This window comes from Chiloscyllium punctatum, chromosome 6 (genome assembly GCF_047496795.1).
Source record: "Chiloscyllium punctatum isolate Juve2018m chromosome 6, sChiPun1.3, whole genome shotgun sequence".
Lineage (NCBI taxonomy): Eukaryota > Metazoa > Chordata > Chondrichthyes > Orectolobiformes > Hemiscylliidae > Chiloscyllium > Chiloscyllium punctatum.
This window is the reverse complement of record NC_092744.1, coordinates 21239821-21265699: the sequence shown is the minus strand read 5'-3', so window position 1 is coordinate 21265699 and position 25879 is coordinate 21239821. Positions and strand designations below refer to the sequence as shown.

Below are 25879 nucleotides of genomic sequence, written 5' to 3'. Positions count from 1 at the left end.
CATTGACTTTGAATACAATAATCGTAAACCCAACATGAAATGAGAGATTTTGCTCCCAGCCAGGCACCCCCACCGCCCCCCCCCCCCACCCTAGGTTCTTACCGACAAGACCAGATCCCTCACAATATTTCAAGAAGATAGCCAAAATCCTCATTGTTTTCTTATTTTCCAGGCAAATGTAATAGACTCGTTGTTAAGTATAACACAATGTATCAAACACTATAGTTAAAACATAACAAAAGAAAGAAGAACATAATAATTTAACTGTATTGGAAAACTTACCGGGATAATAGATACAGTAACTATTATGAATTAACTCTTTCTATATAGTCACATCCCATAACCACATCCCTTGATAAAAAGGCAAATTCAGAAATCAGAATTTTATCACATGTAACCCAGTAGCAGAAGTGTGTGTGTGTGTGTGCAAGCAAAAACTCCAGAGAGAGCAGCAAACAATAAATATTTACAGTAGCTTCCCAATTTGGTGACACTTCAACAGCAAAATCTTAAAACTAAAAAAAATGTCAGAAGGCACATGAAAGCAGATTATTGTGCCACAGGTTTATTTGAAACCACAAGCTTTCGGAGCATTATTCCTTCTTCAGTTGAAATTACTTTTGCCACATAGTCATTTCATCTGCGAAAGAAGCACTGCTCCAAAAGCTTGCGATTTCAAATAAACCTGTTGGACGACAAACTGGTGTCGCATGAATTCTGACCTTGTCCATCCCATTTCAGCACCAGCACTTCCACGAGATGTCTGGAAACCTAAAAAAACTCGGAATCCTGGCCTGTGAGAGCAGTCCACATCCATCTAGGCTGTTTCAATTGTTCCAACTTTAAAAAAGCCTCTCAAGAAGTTTACTTCCACTAGCCAGTTCATCACCCTTGCAACAAAACATTTCTTAAAACAAATCAGGATAAAATACATCTGTGAAAGCCACAGCATCGTTCAATACCGCTAAGGGCGAAGTTCAATCATTTCACAACTTTACCATGTCTCTAAATGAAGCTTTATTGTTTCCCTAAATAACAAAGGGGCAGAACCACACCTCCACTCTGTATTTTGAAATCTATTTTTGTCATTATTTCTTTGACATTTAGGTGTAATCATCTCTTCAATTTATCTAGAACATAGAACATAGAAAAGTAGGGCATAGAACAGGCCCTTCGGCCTACGATGTTGTGCCGAGGATCTATATCTTTATCTGCACTTGAGTTTCTATTGTTTATTTCTCCCGAATCGTGACTTGTCTTTTTACAACCTTCTTCTGCCTACCTCCTTGTTTCTTCCGACGCAGTATCTGATCTTCTCCTCTGTGAAAAGCACACGTTTGCCTGTGAACTTACAACTGTCAATCCCTTTCGGCAGTCTTGTGTGAATTTAAAAAGCCGCAAGTGACCATCTTGTCAACTTTAGTCATGGACTGCTACAACACAGACCAACACAAAATGCCAGTATCAACGCATCAGGCTATAAAATAGCCTTCACATATAACAAAATCGAAGTAAACTACATCTTTATTAGAACAAAACCAAAAGGCTATCGAAAATAAATGGAAATATTTAATCAGCAATAAATATTTATTTTCGAACGACAATCACCAGATTTAATATTGTGCGAGGAGAAATAGAGGAGGTTTAGAACTATAGTGAAGACACTTTGCCCATCATGTTTTTCTTTGTGTTATTCTCCGGTTTCACTAAGATAATATAACATTTCGGAGCAAAAATGCGGACAAGTAAACCAAAGCTTGACGCCCAAACACTTCGACAGCCACCGTGTACTTTCCAGGAGAGCTGACATAAGCCGGAATAAAAGTGATCCAAACAGCACAGAAGATCAGCATACTGAAAGTTATATACTTCGCATCGTTGAAATTATCTGGAAGTTTCCGGGCAAGAAAAGCTAACAGGAAGCACACAGTGGACAGAAGACCAATATAACTGGACAGAAAATAAAAGGCTTTTAAAGACCCCATTTCACATTCCACAATAATGATATCTCTATAATAGGTCACGTGTTTCACTGGAGAGGGAGGTGATACAATGAGCCAGATTGTGTAAATTAAACCTTGAAGAAATGTAAGAACGAACACGCCTAACCGTTGCTGCATGGGTCCAAACCAGTTCATCAAGTTGTTGTTGGGAAGAGTTGCTTTAAAAGCGATCACAACAAGAACGGTTTTCCCCAAAATACAGGAAATGCGGAGAACAAATACAATTCCAAATGCAGTCCGTCGCAACATGCAGGACCATCCGGTCGGTTTCCCAATGAAGGTAAGTGAGCACAGGAAACAAAGCGTTAGGGCAAAGAGAAGGAGGAAACTCAGCTCCGAGTTGTTGGCTCGAACAAGAGGAGTTTCCCGATGCTGGAAGAATACAGCAGCTGCACATAGTGAAAGACACACTCCCACTACAACGAGTGCCACTAAAACATAGCCCAGAACCTCTTGGAAGGAAAGAAATTCAATCTTTTTGGGAACACAACGATCTTTTTGCCGATTGTGTCAGTATTCCAAAGGGCATTTCACGCAATCGGTGGAATCTGTAAGAATGAAATATTCTTCGTTTTAATACTCAAAAACATATTGTCCACAAGATAGCATTTATTCGACTCCATATTTGTACTTGCCTGTGCTGTTGCTAGTCTCATTATCGGCGCACTCTGCGCAGTTAAAACAACATATTGGCTGACCCTTCCGGCTGACCTTTCTTGTTCCATTAGGACAAGGTTCTGAGCAAAGGGCAGGTGGAATCTAAAACAAAGGAAACCTGTGTTACCCATATATTGGATACATAACGTAACACACACGGAATTTATCATTGTTGGGGGTATGTTGTACAGACAGGAACCCGACTGTTCCACTGTGACCTGTAAGGTGTTTTTCCCATCAAATATTAAACAAATAGTTTTTTTCAATGTTGACTGTTCAATGCATTGTATCCACCCCTTCGCTCAGCACATTCAGGATCAAATAATTCTCTGGATATTATATTTTGCATGCGAGGCCTTGATCCTATGAGTGACCAATCTTCTGCCACTGGAAAATGTGTCTGTGATTGTCTCTATGATGCATACAGTCGTGTGTGTTGGTGATCAAGCTTCCATGTCAAAAGAACTAGGTGATCCATGAACCTGTCCGACTTCAATGATAGTGGAACGCATCATGTGTGCATTCAAGTATTTTCAAACATTTTCAGCTCAGTAGAGCTAACCACTTTACCAACACCACAACCCCATTCCCGGACTTCAAATCCCGAATATCACAGAAGCCAGACCTCAGTAACCGAGCTATCCAGATATCGAGAAACAACTGAGCACAGTGGATACAAGCTAAACTCCAAATTGTCCAGAGATTTGTGGAATAGTATCCAAGTACCCTTGCTCACATCCGATCGTCAGCAAAATTGTAATATTATTAATGCTGTCAAACACTACTCGCTCAACAGTACAATGCAACTAAGAATTTTAGATTTAAAATTAGAAGGAGATTTTATTGGCATGTGTACTCAAGTACAGAGATACAGGAGGACAGTGAAAAGTGTACAATATTGCATTGTTCAGTGCCATTTTAGGCATGCATTCGGCTTTCTCTCTCCCTTTTCCCTAAACTCATTCACTGTCCCCTGCGCAGGTTCTGCATGGACGGTAAATAGATTAAAATAGTTTTTAAAACTATGAAGGAAGAAAAAGCTACGTTTATACGAAACCGACGAGATAAATGAAAGAGAAGTGACTGTGAGGTAATTGCATTATCACTACTAATTCCCTTCCAGTTAACACGTCAACCATGAAGCTCTTTACAATGAAATTGCAACATCAGTTTGAAGATTGCTTCGGATGTCTTGAGTGAGGAATTGGTCGACGTGAATGCAGATTGCATTCTTTAAAATGTATCGCTAATCTGTAGAACAGGTGTTGTAAAATATGAGTAGGAAGAGTCCCTAAAATGTATAGTTGAGACCTATCTGTGAAACTCTCTCATACGTTCAACGGAGGTACATTTTTTTTCTAAACTGCTAATGGTAATTATTGTCTGTTAGCTCGCAGTGCTGTGCGCTGTTCCGTGACTGCAGCTGTATTAATACCACCTCAAGCAGTCATCCTCAAACTGCATGCGTACTGCCAACCAGGGGTAGCCACGCAAACTTGCATTCATGTCACATGATTTGCAAGAATGACCGAATCTACAGCACAGACACGAACTGTTCCTTGCCTCTTCGAATACACCATAAAACGTTAGTGTAGCACTCTATGCCCACTCAAACGTCAATTGTTTTCTCTCTCGCGAGTTTCTGTATCTTCCCATTAAACCCATCGATAAAACCATTTAATCTTTCTGCATACATATAAACAATATATTTTAAAAATCCCATTTCCGCGAAGAATTAAATGTAGGATGACTTCAAAACCGAATGGATAGGTTTCATTTCGGAAGCATAGCAATGAAAAAAAATTGAAGAGCATTTTTGAGATTTCATGTAAGCATTCTCTGGGTAACTTAGCATTTATGATTGAACAGCAGGTGCCTTCTCTACGTCTATGCTACCAAGGCCTTCATAATCTTGAAATACGATATCAGATTATCGTTCTGAAAGTAGCCAAACTTGACGATTGGTTACAACAAACAAATATAGAAATTACTAGATAAATTCAACGCCTTCGTAGCCTCTGTAAAGAGAACAAAAAAACCAACGTTTTGTGTTCAGGGTTCCACCATTTTGGCTCTAAACTTTCCAGATTCATCCAAATAATGTGTACAGAAAAATCCCAATTCCATGAAAAATTAAAAGCAGGATGAATTCAAAAACTAATGCTTAGATTTCATTTCGACTGCTTTGCATTAAATAAAGCAATTAGGAATGAAGGATGAAAACTGCATTCCCAACTGTTGAGTCGCACAGAAATACTCACAAGGAGAATAAAGAACATAATCAGATTTCAGGGTTCAGGGAAGAAATAAAAACGGGAACAAGTGCCCTAGAAAACTAAACAGCTATGTATAAAGCCAGGGCTCTATGAAAAGGCAATACATAAGGGCCTTACCAGTGATGCCCACAGTCTAACGGTTCATAAAAACACTTGCGCTGCTTTTGAACTTTTTCACATTTTAGTGTCACTTTTGTACTGTGGTTTCTCAGTGCCAATTGTAAGGGAAATACCTCATTTACAGTGGAGGTCCACACGATATCTCGAATACTCAGGACAAGATTTTGTCCATCTGGCGCGGTACCTTCATAATATCCAATGTTTACACTTTCAAGTGAACCGTCCAAATTCATTTGTAAGTTTATTAGGTCATACGTTGGGACTAGATCACCATTTTCGTCAAAATACACGACTTCCCCAGTATGATCAGTGAAATTTATTGAGTGTAGAAAGTGCAGCAGCTACAGAAGGACAATGAAAGTCATATTAACGTTTGTCGGTCATTCGGAAGCATGCATTACAATTCATTTAAAGAAATGAACACCAATAATTTAGAAATGAATAATGCTACAAATTAGCATCCAGACATGAACAAATACAGTTTGGCGAACCATCTTCCCTTTTTACAAGTTTCCGATCTTCCGTCTTAGATCAAAATGTCAATATTAGCCGGAATGACTCTAATTGAGAATATATGGAGTCCAGCCACACGGCAAAGACTTGACTGACAGTGTGGAATAGCTTCCAGTGAGTGCTTAATTGTCAGAGTGACATGATTTACCTTAAACTTTCTACTGAGAACTAAAGCACCGTCATACCGTGAAAAGACGAAACTCGACAATGCCTATCTCACCACAAAATGTGGCATTCATATTTTGAGTACTTATCACATTGTTACTAATGGCACACCCTTGGCTACAAATTAACCTTTTCATTTTCTTGCATCACAATAGCGACTAAACCTCAAGGTGTTGCTGTCCTTGAAGGGATTCAGGCCTTGGAGGTCCTTATAGTCATATATTTAGGCTTGATATATAACTTTCTGTGTGAGTGAATCTGCAGTGTTTCTAAATGCCATTTTCATCTTGACGCATGTTTGTCATAATGGACTGGTTTTCTCATTCTCTGACGTAAATACTGTATTGGATTCTTCTGAACATGACTGATTGCTAAAAGGTAGCGTGAAAACGGCGACAAATGAAAGTAAAATATTACACTCTACAAAATTGAGATCTATCTGAAAGAAATTTGAATTTTCTTCCTACCTGCCAGTGATCAAATCTTGAAATGTGAGAACAAGTATTATGCATGAAAGAGCCGTTGCCTTCTTCACATCTCAGCATATCATCAAGTGCATGAGCGACAGAATAGACGGCTTTGTACACATGGTAGGAACTTCCCTCCATTATCGCTGGAAGGTAGGCATTTTCTAACCCACCCAAATGTTCACTCCCTGTGCATGACCGCACCTCAAATGTGGAACTTTCAGTCTTTGTTATGTCATCCTTCATGAAAGAGCAGGAGAATACAGTTTCCCAAAATTTCTTCACAAGAATGCTGTCAGGAAACCTTGAAGGATGAATTCTCAGAAGATAATCTCTAAGGCCAGCTATTTCTGCCTTCCGAGTTGTTAGACCAATGGCCCCAGTGAGAAAGCTTGCTCTTTCTTCATGTGAGCCACTATCTTCCCGAACCGACCCTCCACTTCCAATCTATTGTATCCCCGTCACATTTTGGTGCAACATCTCTTTAAGTAGCACTCGCATATCTCCACCATGCAGGAATCCAACCACAACCTTTGTGGTTGCCTCTTTCATCACCTGCACTATTTTGCTGATTTTCTCAGCGGGATCGGTTCTATAAAATGATTCGGAGTATGCGATGCAAACCCCACTTTTTTGGGCCTCTTTGATAAATGTTCTCATGGAAAAATTCCCATAATCTGTGTTGCTTCTAACCGTCCCAATCCAATTCCAGCCAAACATTTTCACGAGTTTAGCAAGAAGTTTGGACTGATACTTGTCGCTTGGTATCGTTCTAAAGAAAGTCGGGTATTCTTGTTTATCGCTCAGACAGGAGCAAGTGGAATAATAACTCACCTGCAGAAAAAGAGAACAAACATATAAAAATATGATTTCATCATTTTTGGATTCATTTTTTAAAAAATCACTACAATATTTTCAGTATCAATACATTTTGTTTATGAATTGTAATCATTGCAATAATAACTATAAACGATAAAATTAGATTAGATTAGATTAATTAGATTAGATTCCCTACAGTGTGGAAACAGGCCTTTCGGCCCAACAAGTCCCCACCGACCCTCCAAACAGTAACTCACCCAGACCCATTTCCCTCTGACAAATGCACCTAACACCTGGCCAATTTAGAATGGCCAAATCACCTGACCTGCACATTTTTGGACTGGGGGTGGAAACCGGAGCACCCGGAGGAAACTCACGCAGACAGGGGGAGAATGTGCAAACTCCACACAGATAAGTGCCTATGATTAGAAATAATTGATCAAAATAAATCCTTTGTAGAGTTTTAGAAAAAGGACAAACGTCAAGCAAAAGTGTACTCTGGTCAGCACGTGGTTATATGAGACCTACCTCCCTGAAGGAACCAGTCGAATGTTGTAATGGAAACTTAAATATTATTTGAGTAAGAAATAAGATTTTTATGACTGAGTTTTGCAACATGTTGTTTCAGTGAATTCATGAGCACATGGAAGGTATGAGGAAGATGATGGCATAGTGGTAATATTATTGGACAAGTAGTCTAAAACACAGAGGATTTAGGTTTAAAATCCACTGTGGCTGATTCACAATCTTAAAACAATTAATCTGGAATAGACTAACAATCTGCTCTGATGAAATTCTGGGCTGCACAAAGGGTCAGTAAGTTAACACTGCTGCCTCACAGCACTTAGGACCGTTTCAGTTTCAATCTTGGGTGACTATGCGTGTGGAGTTTACATGTTTTCCCTGTGTCTGCGCATGTTTAGTCTGGGCGCTCTGGTTTCCTCCAACGGTCCGAAAATGTGCAGTTCAGGTGGATTGGCCATGCTAATTTGCTCCTTCGTACTCAGGTACGTGCGGTTAGGTGATAGGCACCATAACTGCGGAGAAAGGGGCTGAAAGGTTTTCGGAGGGTCACGGCCCACTTGATGAGCCAGATGACCTTGATCTGCACTTTAGGGATTCTATACTTCTACCGATGTTGTAAAAATGCAATCAAATATTTGAAACGTTACCATCGGAATTCCGAATGTTCCAACTGTCCTTGCGGCAGCAATGGAAGATGTGGACGAATCACAGCCAATAATGGCCAAGACATTGGAGGAACCTTTACATTCAGAATATTCAATTAGTTCTTGCTTTCCATTCACCAAAACCAACGCTGCTTTCGAAGCTACCGCAGATGTCGAGCAGTCATCATAGATCTTATACCCCAGAGTGATATTCGGAAGTAGAGTTTTGCTCCGGGTTATTTCTTCAATAACAAATATCATGGTCTGCATCAGGCGAAAGCCTGCCAAATCTAAGCTGCGGGGTAGATATGAAAGGAAATAGTATGCATATTTTATTTGTTACCTGCTTCTGCGGATCTCATTCGTCCAGATCTCCCAGCCCTGCTTCCACACTCGCCTCAAATGGGAACCGCAACATAATCGCAAATTCTGAGTAACCAACGTAGGCTGGACTCACGGTTTGCAAGAAAGGACTCTTTGGGACCCATGATCATGATTCAGAAGGATTATAATAGTTGTCCGCCACATGCCCAGTTTCATACCCTGATTCATGTCGTGTTTACAAGTGTTTTAAAGCCTGTTCGCCAGCAGGAGCCCCAAACACATACGACTCCAACGTCAACCTATCGGCAAAGCCTATGCTGATCCATCCCTCTCGTTACCTTGACATCCATTCAACTCGGGATGCGTCCGACGCACTGGAATCCCGGGTTCCGTAACAGCCAGGAGCTCAGTGCTACCAACCATTCAGCACCCCTTTGTCTATAAAGCCCCAATCTGCTCACCAGCCAAGTCCCCCATGTCACCCAATTGCAAAACAAGTGCTGCTCATCTCTACCCCAGACTGTTTTGTCTGACAAGTTTGAGGAGCTACAATTAAATCGTTGAAGGAATGAGTTCCTGCAACTGCTTGCAAATACCTAGAGACTCACAGTGCATGTGGAAATGCATTAAAACTGCTGCAATCATTTGCAAACAGGTATCAATATCGTAGAAAGCTTAAAAATGCTTAAAATAATTAAAAATACGCACACGATAAACGAATGGAACACCGCGCGATCTTTATCCTCATGGCTTCCTCCTATGACCTCAAAAGGAATGAGGTTCCGCGACATCCGAGTCCCAGTACTGACCCTCACCAATTCTGATGCTCTGTGAAATCAGGATTTTTTTTTTGTTTACTGCTCTGCCTAAACTTGGGCAGGTGAGATGGATTGGCCATCCGGGTGGGATTCTCTTCAGAGAGGTTGAATGACCTCTTTCCGCATTATAGGGATTCTATGATGACTTTACCTACCTTTCGCAATACATGTCAGAAGGATTAACAGTAAATGAAGGAACATCATGAATCCCGTTTAAATGGACTGAAAATATCCCGCCCAGGATAATATCACAATCTTCACACAAATTCGGCAAATTGTATTTTGCTTGAGGTTTGCAAACCATTCCATGTGATTCCCAATTGGGCACAAGAGCTAGCAATAGGAATATCAGAGAAAATCTTCGCTTTCTAGCAAGGAACCTGTCACTAGATTAAACGGAATACGAAAGAAGGTGGAATTATATAGCGTCTGTTATTGCCGGATGGCATCCCATAGTGCCACAGATAAAATGAATCATCTTAGACCTGAAAAGGGCTAAATCTCTGAGACACTGCACATTCAACTTGTCTGCGGTATACCTTTGTTGACGCTGCCGACCATGACTAATTGGTCATTATTTCTGCAGATGGAATTTATGTGAAATGAAAACAAGCGAACTTTAAAACCTCAAGTGAGTCAATCAGAATATAGGAATATAAGAAGTCTTAATAGTACTGATTGTCATCACAAAGATTATAACGAAAGTAAGACATTCAGTCCATCCAGTCTGTTCTTGATGACTTGATAATCCTCACTACAATTACCTTCCTTTTCCTCAAAACTCTTGATTCCCTGATTAAATTAGTATCTGTCAATCTCATACCTTCGAACATACTTCACTATCAACATGTACACCCCTCTGTGGCGAGGATTTCCATAGATTCGCTACCCTCTCAGTGAGGAGGGTCATAGGGCCAGAGAACTCGACAGAACAGAATATAGTCCTTCAGCCCATTTTTTTCAGTGTTGGTCAAAAATAAGCACTTAACCGACCTAATTCCATTAACCAACATTTGCCTCGTAGTCTTGGCATTGTAAATGCACATCTAAACATGTTTTAAATATTCTGAGTGTTTCGGCCTCCACCACCCTGATAAGCAGTGAGTTCCAAATTCCCACAACCGTTTGAGTAAAGAATGTTTTTCCCATCTCCTCTGAACCTTTCCCCTTAACATATATCTATGCCCTTGGTCATTTATTCCTCCACCAAGGAAAAGTTAATTTTCCCCTGTCTACCTTATTAAATCCCCTCATACAATTTTATGCCTCAGTCATAACCGTTTTCAATTCCCTCTGTTCTATGGAAAAGATTCCTATCCAATCAGTCTTCTGCTGTCGTACTCCATTTCTCTGTCTTAAGTGGGCTGAACACTCGTCCTCAGGTTCACCCCTGCTCCCGTATTTCGCACAAAGGGAAGTAGCCTTTCCAGATTTATCATCTCAAGTTCCTTAAGAATTTTGCATGTTTTAAATTAGCTCTTGTAGAAGAGCTCAGTTGTGGCGATGGCATTGATGGTGGCAAGAAGGCACAGCATAGACTCATGGTGGTTGACAAGTGAGCTCAATGCTGATTCGTATTGGTCAGCGAGAGGGTTCAGCCTGGACACGAAAAGGCCCAATGTGAACTAGTGGTGGTGGTGTCAGAGTGAATTTGTGTTCCTAGTGGCTCCTTCATCAATAAGGCAATTCGAGTGCCGATCATACTGACTGCAGAGAGGGCGAGTTTTGGATCCCAGCAGCATCTGTATCCGGCACAGATTCATGAAGACAGTGGCAGACATGAGTTTGGGCCCAGTACAAGACACTGTGACAGCGGCAGTGGCTGCATCCTTGAGTTATCATTGACGCGGAGTTGTGGTGGTGGCGGAGTCAACTTTGGGCTGGGGCGGTACCCGGCAGCATTAATGCCACTTGGAGGTCAAGCAAGCACATCGAGTGTCAAGTGCGATGGTGGAGGCAAGATGTTGCTGAAGAGTTGCTGAAGAGACTTTCATCCAGCAGAAGCAGCATTGCAAAGTGACTCTTGCCCAGTCACCATGCCTCTGGCCTATGGCAGAGTACTTAATAATAACGACAGTAAACATTTTCTTTGTTTATTCATTCTTCTGTCTTCATTTTCTTTGTTGCTTTCAGTGTTTTAAGTTGGTGCTGGCGAACAACGACACTATACAAAACTTTCATTGTATTTTGCAAAAAACATGCAGATGATAATAAATCAATCAAATAAATAACTCTTCAAAGCTATATGAGTACATGCTCAATATATTGCATTTGCCTTGAAATAAAATAAAACTTTTATTTGACTTCCTATTATCTCCTGTACCTGTAATTTTAAAACCATCTTATGCACAAGAACTCATAACTCTTATGTTCCGCTTGGGGACTCTTCGGCCTCTCGGACTAAATATCGAGTTCAATACCATTAGAACTTGATTCCATCTCACCATGTTTTGTACTCACCCCACGCTGTGTCCTGTTATAATATGGGTTGTTTTTAGCGCAGTCATCCAAACTCACCTACTTTTAGGCCATTTGTCATATTGCATGGATCGTAATCAAAACAGATCACCCACTTTCTCACTCCTAGCTGTTTTAATCTCTTATTTCGCTTTTTTTTCCTGGCCTGCTCTATAATTCTCTCCATCTGGGGTTTGTCTCCACCTAACCGCTTATCTCTTCCCTACTTCGGCTTTGGCATAAATATTAGATTTTCTTAATTACTAACAGCTGTGATGAACAGTCATCGAACACGAAATGTTACCTCTGTTTTCATCCCACAGATGCTGCTAGACTTGCTGAGTTTCTTCAGCATTTTCTATTTATTTTTAAGCTCTTCTGTACCCGCTTTGTTTCATTGGGTGATAATGTACTTCATTCCGTATGGAGAGTTTGCCCATGCAAATCATAGATGACGTTAACAATCACACATCACCAAGTTGTAGTCCAACAGGTTTATTTGGAGGCACTAGCTTTCATTGCTTCTTTATCAGGAGGTTGTGAAGCAGGACCAGAGGACAGAATTCATAGCTAAAGGTTACTGTGTCAGGCAGCGGAAACGATAAACCTAGATTAAGTCTTTTATCTTTTAGAATGGGTGATTTAAAGGAAATTTTGGGACTTGCATTTTAAAGGACCGAATTGAACAAACCCATTCTAAAACCTATTCTGGCACTGTCATCTTTTGCTATAAATTATGTGTCTTACGGTCCTGCTTCACAACCACCTGATGAAGGAGCAGTGCTTCGAAAGCTAGTGTCTCCAAATAAACCTATTGGACTATAACCTGGTGTTGTGTTTTTAACTGTGTCCACTCCAGTGCAACTCCAACTCTTCCAAGTCAAATCATACATGAGCAGACTGAGAAGAAAACTATGCCATCCCTAAAACGAAAGGAAAACCAATGCTAATGGATAGACAGGCCAACATAATAAAAGTGCAGCTTATACATACAATTCATATCCAGACAAACATAAAACTTCGGTGCTATGCATTTGGCCTTAGGCTACAAAGCAGGTTTCACAAATAACAAGAAACCTGATAGAAAATCGAATTAATTTGCTTTTTTATTCATTAGAAAAAACACAAATGCATTAAAAATGTTGGCAAATTGCTTCATCAGCAAGAAATATTAAAATTGCTCAAACATCTACAGGAATAAGCTCCTCAACACCTTATAAATTGGAAGTAAAGGAATAATTATTTCTCAAAGTTGTTATCTTTATTAAAATTACTGCCTCTGCTTTTTTTTTTGAGAGCAGCAAGATATGAAAAACTCTTACAATTTACATGGCAACAAATAAGGCATGCAACTGTAAAATAACAGAACAAAAGTAGAAATTAGTGGAAAAGCTCGGCGGGGCTAGCAGCATCTGTGCGAAGAAAGTATAGCTTAAAGTTTAGAGTCTGGTGATATTTTTCATCAGAACTATTAGCAAGTAAGAAAAGCTAGCATCTATACTGAAGCCAATGTAAGGGTGGAGAAAGAACTGTTTGGACACATTGTGTAGACGGAACCCAGAGACAAAGCCATAGAGGTGGGTAGGCAAGGTGATAATGAGTAGCAGGCCAGACAGTAGAAAAGCTGTGTAAGAGATCATAAGAGCTAACAGTAACAAAGTAGATTAGTAGTGCACCATATACACTGTGACAATGGGCCTGTGAGTATGTGCAAATGGGTGATTCTGCAAAAAGCAACCCATGTCATAACATGACCAGACCTTGGATGGAAAAAAAGGAAGAATCAAATCAGGCTCTAAAGTTCTTCAAGTTGATGTTGAGTCCTAGCTGCAGTAAGGAATCCTGCAAGCAGAAAATATTTGCTCTTTAAACTTGCACTCGAGTGCACTGAAAGGTGGCAGTATATTGGTCTAGTTACATGCTGTGTTGAAGTGACAGGTAACTGAAAGTGCAGGGTTCTACTTGTCGGTGTTTTGCAGATCAGACATCCAGGCTGTATTTTGACCTTTCGTTGGAGTGAAGACGGCATTGTAAACAGCGAAGTCAATAGATTACTAACACAGTGGTTAGAATAAAGTGCAGGAGAAACACTGCTTCATCTGGCACATTTGTCTCAGGCCTTGGATGCTGAGGAAGGAGAAGGTAAATGGGGAAATATTGCATCTTCTGCAATCGAATACGAATATGCCATATGGGTGTGAGGAGATGGTGGCAGTGCAGGAACAGTATGCCAGAGAGTTCCAGAAGGAATGGATCCTGCAGAATGCTGACAGAGGAGACTTGTCGTGGTATTCACTTGGAGGTGATGGAAATGGCAGTTTACAATCCTTTCGCTAAAGAGGCCGGTGTGGTGGCAAGTCAGGGCGAGAGAGATCCAATCCTTGTTGCGGATGGGAACGGAAGGGGTGAGGGCTGAAGTGTGGAATATGGATCAAACATGGCTCAAGACTCTGTTGACCTCCGTGGTGCATATTTCTTATCAACCACATACCTCTACTCCTGTGGAATGTGGCATCATCAGAACACAAGAGACAGAGCATGGGACTGCCACTTCAACACACCAAAGTGTTCCCATGATAACATTTCTATTACAGTGCTGCTGCAGTGTACAAGTGAATGTCAACACAGGCTCAGAAAACAGCATCACATTTTCTGCTTGAGGACCATTTAGCCTCAAGAACTCAATATTGAGTCCAATATCTTTAGAGTCTGATTTCGTCCTTCCATGTTTTGTACCCACACCTCACTGCTTCCTGTTATGAGATAGGTTGATATTATTGCAGCCACACATTCTCAACTACTTATAAGCCAGTTATAAAACAGGTGCGTTCAGCACACTTCACCCATTTTCTCACTCTGAGCTGTTCTTATATGCTATTCAACTTTTCTTCTGTACTGGCCTACTATCCGTTATTCTTGGTTTATCGATCATTTTCTAATCTCTCCCTCTGTTTTGGCTCCATTTCCATCTATACGCTCACCTCTCAGCAACTTTGTCTTCAGAATAAATATCAGTTTTTCCAAGCGACGAGTAGTTCTGATGAAGAGTCATCAGACTTGAAATGTTAACTCAATTTTCTTCCAACAGAGGCAATCAGTTTCCATCTGTGTTTCAGACCTGCAGCATCCACAGTTCTTTGTTTTATCATAGAACAATGTGTATGTTCTAAGCGGAGAATATGCAACACAAAGTGGTAAACAAGCAGAATGACAAGAAAATTACCTCACCCGAAGAGCTAAAGGAAAACGAAGAGGAAAAGATTGAAAGGTGAACTTCATTGAATTAACAGAAATTACTGGAAACAATCAGCAGCATCTTGCATCATCCGTGAAGAGAAATCGGAGTTAATATTTCGAGTCGGTGCAGTTCTGAAGGGTCACTGGACACAATCATTAACAACGATTTCTCTGCACAGATGCTGCTAGACCTGTTGAGGTTTTGCTGCAATTTCTGTTTTGGTTTCTGGTTTCCAGTATCTGCAGTTCTTCCTTTATTTTCGTTTCGTCAATATCAATACAGCTGTTGCATGGGATTCATATCCAGACAAACGTAAGGTATCAGCGCCAATGCATGCAAACTTAGGCTACAAAGTAGTCTTCATAAACAAGAAGAAACTTTATAAATACTGAATCTGCTTTTTTTAAATTAGAATAAAACCACAAATATATCGAAAATGATGGCCAATTGTTTAATCAGCAAGAAATATTTATATTGGAACAACAATCTCCAGACTGAACATTTTGCGGGCATAAGCTTATCTTTGTGCTATTCTCCGCCTTGAACATTTGGGAGCACAAATGCAACAAGCAAACTAAAGCTTGACGCCCAAATCGATGGCCCCCGTGTACGTTTCAGGAGAACGGGCATGAACCGGAATAAAAGTGATCCAAACAGCAAAGACGATCTTCTTTGAAGAAGCTCTCTTCCTCCATTCCTGAAGAAGGGCTCATGCCCGAAACGTTGATTCTCCTGTTCCTTGGATGCTGCCTAACCTGCTGCGCTTTTCCAGCAACACATTTTCAGCACAGAAGATCAGCACACCGAAAGTTATATACTTTGCGTCTTTGAAATTATCTGGAATTTTCCGGCAAGGAAAGCAAGCCGGACGCATACAGTGGGACAGAAAACCAATATAGCTAGCCACAAAGTAATTGTCTCTATAATACGTAATGTTTTTCAGTGGGTAGGGAATTGATACAATATGCCACATGGTGCAAATTAAATCTTGAGGAAATGTAAGGACGAACACGTCTAACTATTGCTGTATGGTCCCAAACCAGTTCATTAAGTTTTTGTTGTGAAGAGTTGCCTTAAAAGCGACCACAGCAAGAACGGTTTTCCTCAACTACAGGAAATACAGAAAGCAAACACAATTCCAAATGCAGTCCACCGCAACATGCAGGACCATCCGGTCGGCTTTCAAATGAAGATAAGTGAGCACAAGAAGCAAAATATTAGCACAAAGAGGAGGAACTCAACTCCGAATTGTTCGCTCGAATGATCGGAGTTTCCGGATACCGGAAGAATAGACAAGCTGGACCCAGTAAAGACACACTCCAACTACAGGAAGTACCAGTAAGACGTAGCCTAGAACTTGTCTGAAGGAAAATAAAATAATATTTTCGGTGATTGAACCAGAATTCCAAAGGACAAGTCACTCAATTGGTGGAATCTGAAATAATGAAAAACTTTGTTTTTTAAATACGAAAATGACTTTGGTCACGAGATAATATAGTATTGGGCAACGTGTTTGTACATACATGTAGTGTGTTAATGTCACCAACAGTGCACTCTGCGCAGTCAGAATAACATGGTGGCTGACCTTCCTTGCTGATATTTTCATGCCCTGGCAGAGCAAGGTTCTGAACAAAGAGCACGTGGAATCTACAACAAAGGAAATGACACCTGTGTTATCCGTATAACTGAGTCATAGCGTAACACACATGAAAATACTGGAATTTGGTCTTTGGTAAAAGTATAGTATAAAGTCGGTAAAATGATGGCTCCAATGTAACCTGTAATATTTTCTCTTCAAATATTGAAGCAACAGTCCTTTGAAAGTTGATCGTTCTATGCGTGGCCAGTACCCTCTGCGGTAGTGCATTCCAGATCATGACAATTCTCTGGGTATTTTATTTTGCGTCTGAGGCCTTAGTCCTATGATTGACGGATTTTTTGACACTGTAAGAGGATATTCATCATTTTGTATTTGCCACATCCAGTCGTGAATCATGATGGTCAAGTATGCTCGTCAAAGGAGGTAAAGGCTCCACGAACCTACCCCATTCCCAGTAATGGTGGAATTCGGCATGTATGTGCGCAAGAGTTTTCAATCATTTTCAACTCAGGAAGTCTAACCAGTAAACCAACCCTTTCTGGTCCTTATATCCCAACCATCGCAGATTTAAAAAAAGTTCAGCAAGTCATATTCCATCCAAAATGATATCCAGAAACAACTATGTGCAGTAGACAAAAGTCTGGTCAAACTCTTCGGAGCAGGTGTGATGTGTGGAAAATGTTGGAGTATGTCCTGCCCGTTAAACCTGACAATTCCAGTTGCAATTCAGCCAAATATCATCCTCAGCCCAGACTCAACAGTTAGCAAAATGGTAACATCAATAATGCCGCGAAACACTACTTGCTCATCAATAAACCACAATTTCACTGAAACCCGAACAGTGTTCAGTTCAATTTGCCATTGCTCAGATAATGAAGAAGACAAGCCCACATGCATGAATACCTGGATATATTCAAGGCTTAAAAGGATTACTGGCGTGTAATATACACGCCACACAAGTTCCAAGACAATCAAAAGAATGGAATGGCAAACCAAGTCACGCACAGCTTTGGCTTGACTTTTTATTGTATTACTTCTTTCACATTGTATCACATTGTCCTTCGACTTCCGGCCAACAGTACTGGAAATGGATCGCCACGAGATGATTGAGGTGTTTGCCGAAGAAAGTTCACCAAGGTTTCCTCAGCAGTATTTAGGAATAAATCCTTCACTCGCCAACGAATCACACGGAGCATCTCAAAATGAAACAACGTTACACAGACAACTGTTATTTCAGTTAACAGATACTTTGTCAAAAAAAGTTATGTGCGAATAAATATGTATTTTTCATCATTGCTTTTACGCGACTAACATTGGGCAAAACTTCAGTAGTGATGCTCTGCCTGTTAAAATCTCTGCTAGCGCAGAGACAGGTTAGCACTTGCAAGATTATTGCATCATGACCAATTATTCCTTTCCAGTATACACATGAACATCGAAGCTGTGGTCAACGAAGAAAGAACATCCAATTTGAAGATTGCTTCAGGGGTCCTAGATGAGGAATTGGTCACTTTGAGCGCAGGTTGCATTCGGCAAAATAGTTTGCAAAAGTCAGTTTGCAAGATAGGCGGAAGAAATCTCAAGAATGTCAGGTTGAGACCTCTTAGTGAAACTCTCATAGTCAATGGAGGTCCGATAGGTTAAGTTATTCGGTATTCTGTTCTCTTTTGTTTGTGTTTCATTTGGTGATCTTGTAGATAAATTCTGTTTTTGTTTAAAACTAAGCTGTTTGACCAGCTGTTCCTCTGCTGAATATCCACTGTGCACCTACTTAAAACAACTCAGGTCTGGGCTAATTTTGAATTATTGAGGGGGCCTGGCCTGGTCCATAACAGAGAGTATGTATTTTCTCTCTATCTCGTCAATCAAGGCCATTCATAATCTTAAAATCCTCCATCTGCTCACTGCTTTGAAAGGCGCCTGGTCGTGTGGCCGAGCGATCTTAAGCGCTTGGATTCAAGATCCAATCTTTAAGGAGGCGTGGGTTCGTATCCTTTTGCCGCCTGTTAAAATTCCTATATGCCTTTTAGTTTTAAAAAAAGATGGCTTTCAGTGCAGACAATCCACGGGGTCGTGTGGGGGCTCTTGTGATCGCGTTTGGGGTGGCTCAAGGGGTTAGCAGTGCTGCCTCAAAGCGCCAGAGACCCGGGGTCAATTCCCACCTCGGGAAACTGTCTGTGGAGTTTGCACATTCTCCCCTTGTCTGCGTGGGTTTGCTCCGGTTTCCTCCCACAATCCAAAGATGTGCAGGCCAGGTGAATTGGCCATGCTAAATTGCCCATAATGTTAGGTATCTTAATCAGGGGTAAATTTAGGGGTCTGGGTGGGTTTCTCTCCGGAGTGTCGGTGTGGACTTGTTGGGCCGAAGTGCCTGTTTCCACACTGTAGAGAATATAATCTAAAAGCAAAGTTGATGATTGGCTACAACAAACAAGTACAGAAAGTGCTAGAGAAACTCAGCTTGTCCAGTAAAATCCGTACAGAAAAAAACAGAACCAACCTCTAGACTCTTCATATTTCTGAGTGAGTATAAATAATGCATACAAAAATATCACAACTCCAGGAAGAATTACAAACAGGAAGATTTCAAAACCTAATGGGTAGAATTCATAAATATTGCTTCGCAAAATAAGAGAAAAAGAATGAAAATTGCATTCCCAGTTGCTGAAACGCGCAGAATATTCAAAGTCAGAAGGAGCAGCAAAGTGTTATCGTTAAGGGGTTAAGGGAAGAAGATAACAAGTGCTGTCGACAACTACTTAGTTGTAAGATCAGGCCTTTATGAAAGGAGGATAAATAACGACCTTACCAGTGACGTCAACAATTTACTAATTCATAAAATTACATGCACTTCTCAATTTTGTCGTGTCTATATCCCAATTTTTTTTATTATGATGTCTCAATGCCACTCGTAAGGGACACATCTGCTTTCCAATGGAGCTCCACATGATATCTCTGATAGTCAAAAGACAAGTTCTTCTCCATCTGGCGCTGCATAGTATTCATTGTTTACAATTTGGAGAGAACCTCCCGTATTCCTTTGTAAATTTACTAAAGCATATGATGGGTCAGGATCACAATTTCCATCAAAATGCACAATTTCCCCAATCTGAGCAGTTAAATTTACCGAGTGAAGATTCTACAACAGCTACAGGAGAATAATGCAGGGCATATAACCCTTTAGCCGTCAGTTAGATACATGCAATAAAATTCATTTTAACAAATGAGTGCGAGTTCATTAGAAACGTTTTGAAGTATCATTTGGAAAATAACAAATAAAGTTTGGAGATCCTTCTTCCATTTTTGTAAGTTTCTGTTTTTCCATCTCAGATTAAGATGCTAATATTAGCTGGAATGGCTCTGATTGAGAAAATGTGGAGTCTAGTCCCACTGTAGAGATTTGATTGACGGTGCAGAGGAGCTCCCAACGAGTGCTAAGTTGGCGCAGGACATTTTCAAATTAAACATTCCACTGAGAACAAAGACTCTGCAAAAACCCAGAAAGCAAATTTTGCTAATATCTTCATCAAAAACTAAAACCAATTCTCCGAGCGTCCATTGTTATTTCTGGCACGTCCTTGGGTACAATTTAGCTTTTCTATTTTCTACATCACAAATGTGACAGAACCTTGTAATCACTTCACAGTCCATACCATGCTGCTGAAGGGTTTCAGGTCTTGGATGTCCTTACAATCATGTCCTTGGGGTTCAATACACACCTTTCTGTTGTGAGTGAATTTATGATGTTTTGTACAATCAACTTTTGCATTGATCTATACATTTCCTATTGTCATACTTTTCTTCTCATTCTCCGATGGAAATATTAGATTCTTCTTAATAAGATTGATTGTTAAAAGTGAACACTGATAAAGGCCAAAAGTAGAAGTAGAACAGCACATACTTCAAAGTTTGATAGGGACAACGGAATCTATTGAAACAAATTGAAATATGTCCCATCCTACCAGGGCTCAAAGCTTGAAATGTAGGCACAAATATTATTTATAAAGATTCACTGCTTTCTTCAGAGGACGGTATATCATTAAGAGTGACAGCACAGGCCGTTTTATACACATGGTAAGAACATCTCTTTTTTAATTGCTGGAAGCTATACATTTTCTAAATCATTTATATATATGTTCCCTGTTCTTGAAATAGAGTCATAGGATAATAGAGATGTATAGCACAGACCCTCCAGTCCAACTCATCCACGCCTACAAGATATCCCAACCCAATCTATTCTCACCTGCCAGCACCCGGCCCAAATCCCTCCAAACCCTTCCTATTCATATACACATCCAGGTGCCTTTTAAATGTTGCAATTGTACCAGCCTCATGATTTTATAAACCTCTATAAAGTGGTGAACTTAGTGCTCTAGTGCTCCAGGGAAAACATCCCTCGCCTATTCAGCCTCTCCAGATAGTTCAAATCCTCCAACCCTGGCAACATTGTTGTAAATCTTTTCTGAATCCTTTCAAGTTTCACAACATCTTTCCAATAGGATGTGGAACTTCTAATCTTTGTCATGTCACCAATTGTGAGACAGCTCAAGAATAGAGATTCCCAAAACTACTGCCAAAAATTGCTAAAAGAAAAGCTAGAGGCATGAACTTTTAGAAGATAATCTCTGAGGAGGTTAATTCTATCTGAGGAGGTTTGTTGGGCCAATGGCCCCAATGAGAGGTCTTGCTATTTCTTCAGGAAGCAACGTATTTTCTGCAACCAATTGTTTACTTCCAACTCAATGTAAACTCGGTAGATTTTCATGCAAAATATCTTTAATTAACATTTGCACATCTCCACCATGCAGGAATCCAAATATTATTTGGATATTTGTGGTCTCCTCCTTAACCACCTGCAGTACTTTGTTGATTTTGGCAACAGGATCGGTTCTGTAAAATGATTCTGCGTATGTGATCCAAACCCCAATTTTCTGGGCCTCTTTGATACATGTTCTCATCCTGAATATCCAATAAGAGGTACAGTTAGTAAGTTTGTAGATGTCACCAAAATTGAAGGTGTAGTGGACAGCGAAGAGGGTTACCTCAGATTACAACAGGATCTGGACCAGATGGGGCAATGGGCTGAGAGGTGGCAAATGGAGTTTAATGTAGATAAATGCAAGGTGCTGCATTTTGGGAAAGCAAATCTTAGCAGGACTTATACACTTAAGGTTAAGGTCCTAGGGAGTGTTGCTGAACAAAGAGATCTTACAGTGCAGGTTCATAGCTCCTTGAAAGTGGAGTCGCAGGTAGATAGGATAGTAAAGAAGGCGTTTGGTATGCTTTCCTTTATTGGTCAGAGTATTCAGTGCAGGAGTTGGGAGGTCATGTTGCGGCTGTACAGGACATTGGTTAGGCCACTGTTGGAATATTGCGTGCAGTTTTGGTCTCCTTCCTATCGGAAAGATGTTGTGAAACTTGAAAGGGTTCAGAAAAGATTTACAAGGCTGTTACCAGGGTTGGATGATTTGAACTACAGGGAGAGGCTGAACAGGCTGGGGCTGTTTTCCCTGGAGCGTCAGAGGCTGAGGGTTGACGTTATAGAGGTTTATAAAATTATGCGGGGCATGGATAGGATAAATAGACAAAGTCTTTTCCCTGGGGTCGGGGAGTCCAGAAATAGATGGCATAGGTTTAGGGTGAGAGGGGAAAGATATAAAAGAGACCTAAGGGGCAACGTTTTCACACAGAGGGTGGTGCGTGTATGGAATGATCTGCCAGAGGAAGTGGTGGAGGCTGGTACAATTGCAACATTTAAAAGGCATTTGGATGGGTATATAAATAGGAAGGGTTTGGAGGAATATGGGCTGGGCACTGGCAGGTGGGACTAGATTGGGTTGGGATATCAGGTCGGCATGGACAGGTTGGACCGAAGGGTCTGTTTCTATGCTGTGCATCTCTATGGCTCTGTAACTGCATATGACACACTTAGCCCGGTCCAATCAATGTCCAATGCAAATTTATGAGAATCTCCCTACATTTCAGTTTCAGCACTTTAGAAATAAAATTTATTATTTTGGCTTGTTTTGATGATAACTTGCTAACTTGTGATATTGCATTTAGTGATTGGTCTAGTTGTAATGAAAGATTTACCTTACCTATACATGTAGGTTCAAAGTGATCCACGATCTCTCCAAACTTTGTAGCAAAATGTATTATTTCATATGGAACTGTGTTGAACTCCATTGTCACTAATTTCCGATTTTGTCAATGTGTTAATCTCTCCTCCAATCTGGTCTGGTCTTCTCAGCATTCATAACTCTCAGGTTTCTGTCCTCAGTGTTTTTAGAAAGTGCAGTTTCGGTGTTAAAGTCCAGATTATTCATGCAAACAACATTGATAGCTGAATTGATATGAATGAAAAATCACTTTCCTCCTTCTCCCTCTGTGATTAATAAGTCTTTGTTTTCACTCTTTGCTTTCTGTAGTGAAGATAATCGGCAAACCTTTCTGTCAATTTCCCGTGACTCCACATTGTCTCATTTTATTGCTTAGCAAAAGTCGAAAGACTTTTGAAAGTTCATTTAAAAATGCACTCATTCTCTTTCTATACCTCCTTCTCAAAATAAAATCAAAATAATTGGACAGGCAAACTTTACCTTTCTTAAATCAATACGAGCATTTTATTGCTTTTCGCTTCATTTCTAAATGTTTTAAATCTGCACTTTTGTCAGGTTTCTGTTACATTTCCTGTCGCTGATGTTCGGTTGGCTGGTTTGTCATATTCCTTTCCTCATTGCATTACTTACATGAACCACTCACCTGTCCTCTAATAATGTATTTGTGTTTTGTTTAAAACTAAACATCTGTCTTTGGGCGGCATGGTGGCACAGTGGTTAGCACTGCTGCCTCATAGCGCCTGAGACCCGGGTTCAATTCCCGCCTCAGGCGACTGACTGTGTGGAGTTTGCACGTTCTCCCCGTGTCTGCGTGGGTTTCCTCCGGGTGCTCCGGTTTCCTCCCACAGTCCAAAAGATGTGCAGGCCAGGTGAATTAGCTATGCTAAATTGCCCATAGTGTTAGGTAAGGGGTAGATGTAGGGGTATTGGTGCGTTACGCTTTTCGGGGCGGTGTGGACTTGTTGGGCCGAAGGGCCTGTTTCCACACTGTAAGTAATCTAATCGTACAGCTCCCAAGATTCATTTAAAATAGGTGGCTGCAATCAAACTGGATTTTGTTTAGTGTATCGTGCAGATACTTATTATTTTCAGTTGCACATCGTTTCCTACCATTCCCATGCTGTTCTACATCGTCTATTCTGAATGTTGTTGCCCAGTTTACTTTCCCAATCTGTATTCGTAACCTCGAAAAATTAATGCCCCCCCCTCCCATTTTTTAACCGACTTCCACCATACTTATGTTATTCTCCATTCTCATTCGCCATTCAAATAAAGTGTATGATCACTGTGACAAAAGAGCTGTTACTTCTCTTCTCTGCTTCATTCCTCACATCCAGACCCAAATCTTCACTTGTTGGACTATTCTTTCTATCATCACAATCATCAAGTCCACATCTAATTAACAAGTAAAAAACTGAAAGAGAATGGGGCTTAAAACGTAATATATTGAGAAGGGGGGCATAACTATCCACGGAAAATAGTTTATAACTTGGTGGCATCTTTGTATTTGTGTGCAGTCCCAATGTAATTCAGTGATTTAGCCATCTGGTCATCAACAACGAAAAGAGCATCGATGATTATGAGAACACAATGTTTCGGACTATCAAAAAGTCCATGCAAGAAATTGACGTCAGGGTAATTGCACAAGAGGCTTTGGGTAATTTAATACACCTTGATGAGCATTATTCAGATTTTGTTCGCAGATACGCACAAAACATTGCTCAACTGGTTCTAATAAAACTACCGCAGGTGCACAAAGCGTATGTTGAATTAATACCCACGTCATGTATATTCGATATAACTTTAATGCATTACATATAATGTTAGCAATTCCTTTAGAATTCTCTGCCGAGTACGTTACGATTTTTAAACTACGAAGACAATAAGGAAAAGTTAGTGGATAATTCCATGTCGCTCCAAGTCACCATTCTTCTCTTAAACACAATACAGGATTCGTCAGAGAACCTCAGCAGGTCTAGCAGTATCTGATGAGAGAGCAACTGTGTCAACATTTCCACTCTGATATCAATTTTCTTGAGAACTGATTTGGTCCATACGTTGCATGCAATATCAAATTGAAATTCAACATTGTAAAATTATTTACAGAGCTGAGAATGATCATTATTCATAATCATGTTAGGAACAAAGGCAAAACTCTTTAAATGCTACAGTTGATGACTACCCACTGAATTGGGAAAATTAATCGAGATGTGTGATTATATGAAATCAGGATTTCTTTATCTGTAATGCACTGGCCTACCTTTCACAATACATGCCTGTTTGACTAATGGCAAATGATGAAACATCATGATTCACATCGAAATGTGCTGAAAGTTTGCCGTCCAGGATAATATCACTATCTTCAGACAAACTCATTAAGTCATATTTTGTTCACGGCTTGCAGACCACTCCATCTGATTCCCATGTATGCACAAGTGCTAGCAACGGGATTATCAGGAACAAAGCCATCATTTTCTTTCAAGGAACCTTCATTAGACTAAGTGGAATAAGAATAAACGTGAAGCCAAATAACGCCTCACAGCGCCACACAGCGAAGGAATCACTTAGGACCTGATAAAACTGATTCCTTCCCTGAGAGATTGCTCAATCAACTTGTCTGCGGGACATCTTCAATGATATGGTCAATCATGAATAATGGATCCTTATTTCTGCAGATAAAGTTCACGTGAGATTTAAAAAAGTGAACTTAATAACTCCAAGTGAATCAAAATTTTCCAATAAGACAACAGGAATGTAAGAAGGATTAATCCTGCTAGTGATTGTCACTAAAACCACAACAAAAACAGGCTATTCAGCACGTCGAGACAATCCGCCATTCAATTAGATTATGGCTCTGATATTCCTCGACTCCAATTTCTTGCCTCAATTGACCCCCTTGTTAATTAAAAATCTATCTATATCAGATACTCAGACGTACTTAAAGATGAAGCCCTACCACGCCCATGTGGTAAATAATTCCACAGATTCACTATCCTCAAAGTGAAGATATTCATAGAGCCAGACAGATCTTCAGCACATGAAATGGCCCTTCAGCACACTGTATCCATGCCTGAAAACCACAAGGACCTAATTATCCTCTAATCCCATTATCCACCACTTGGCTCATAGCTTTA

At 40.3% G+C, this 25879-nt stretch overlaps 1 pseudogene; it reads right to left on the bottom strand.

The window, feature by feature from the left end:
* Positions 1-1650: 1650 nt before the first annotated feature.
* On the bottom strand, positions 1651-22812 carry LOC140478617 (extracellular calcium-sensing receptor-like; annotated as a pseudogene).
* Between the last annotated feature and the right edge of the window lie 3067 nt (positions 22813-25879).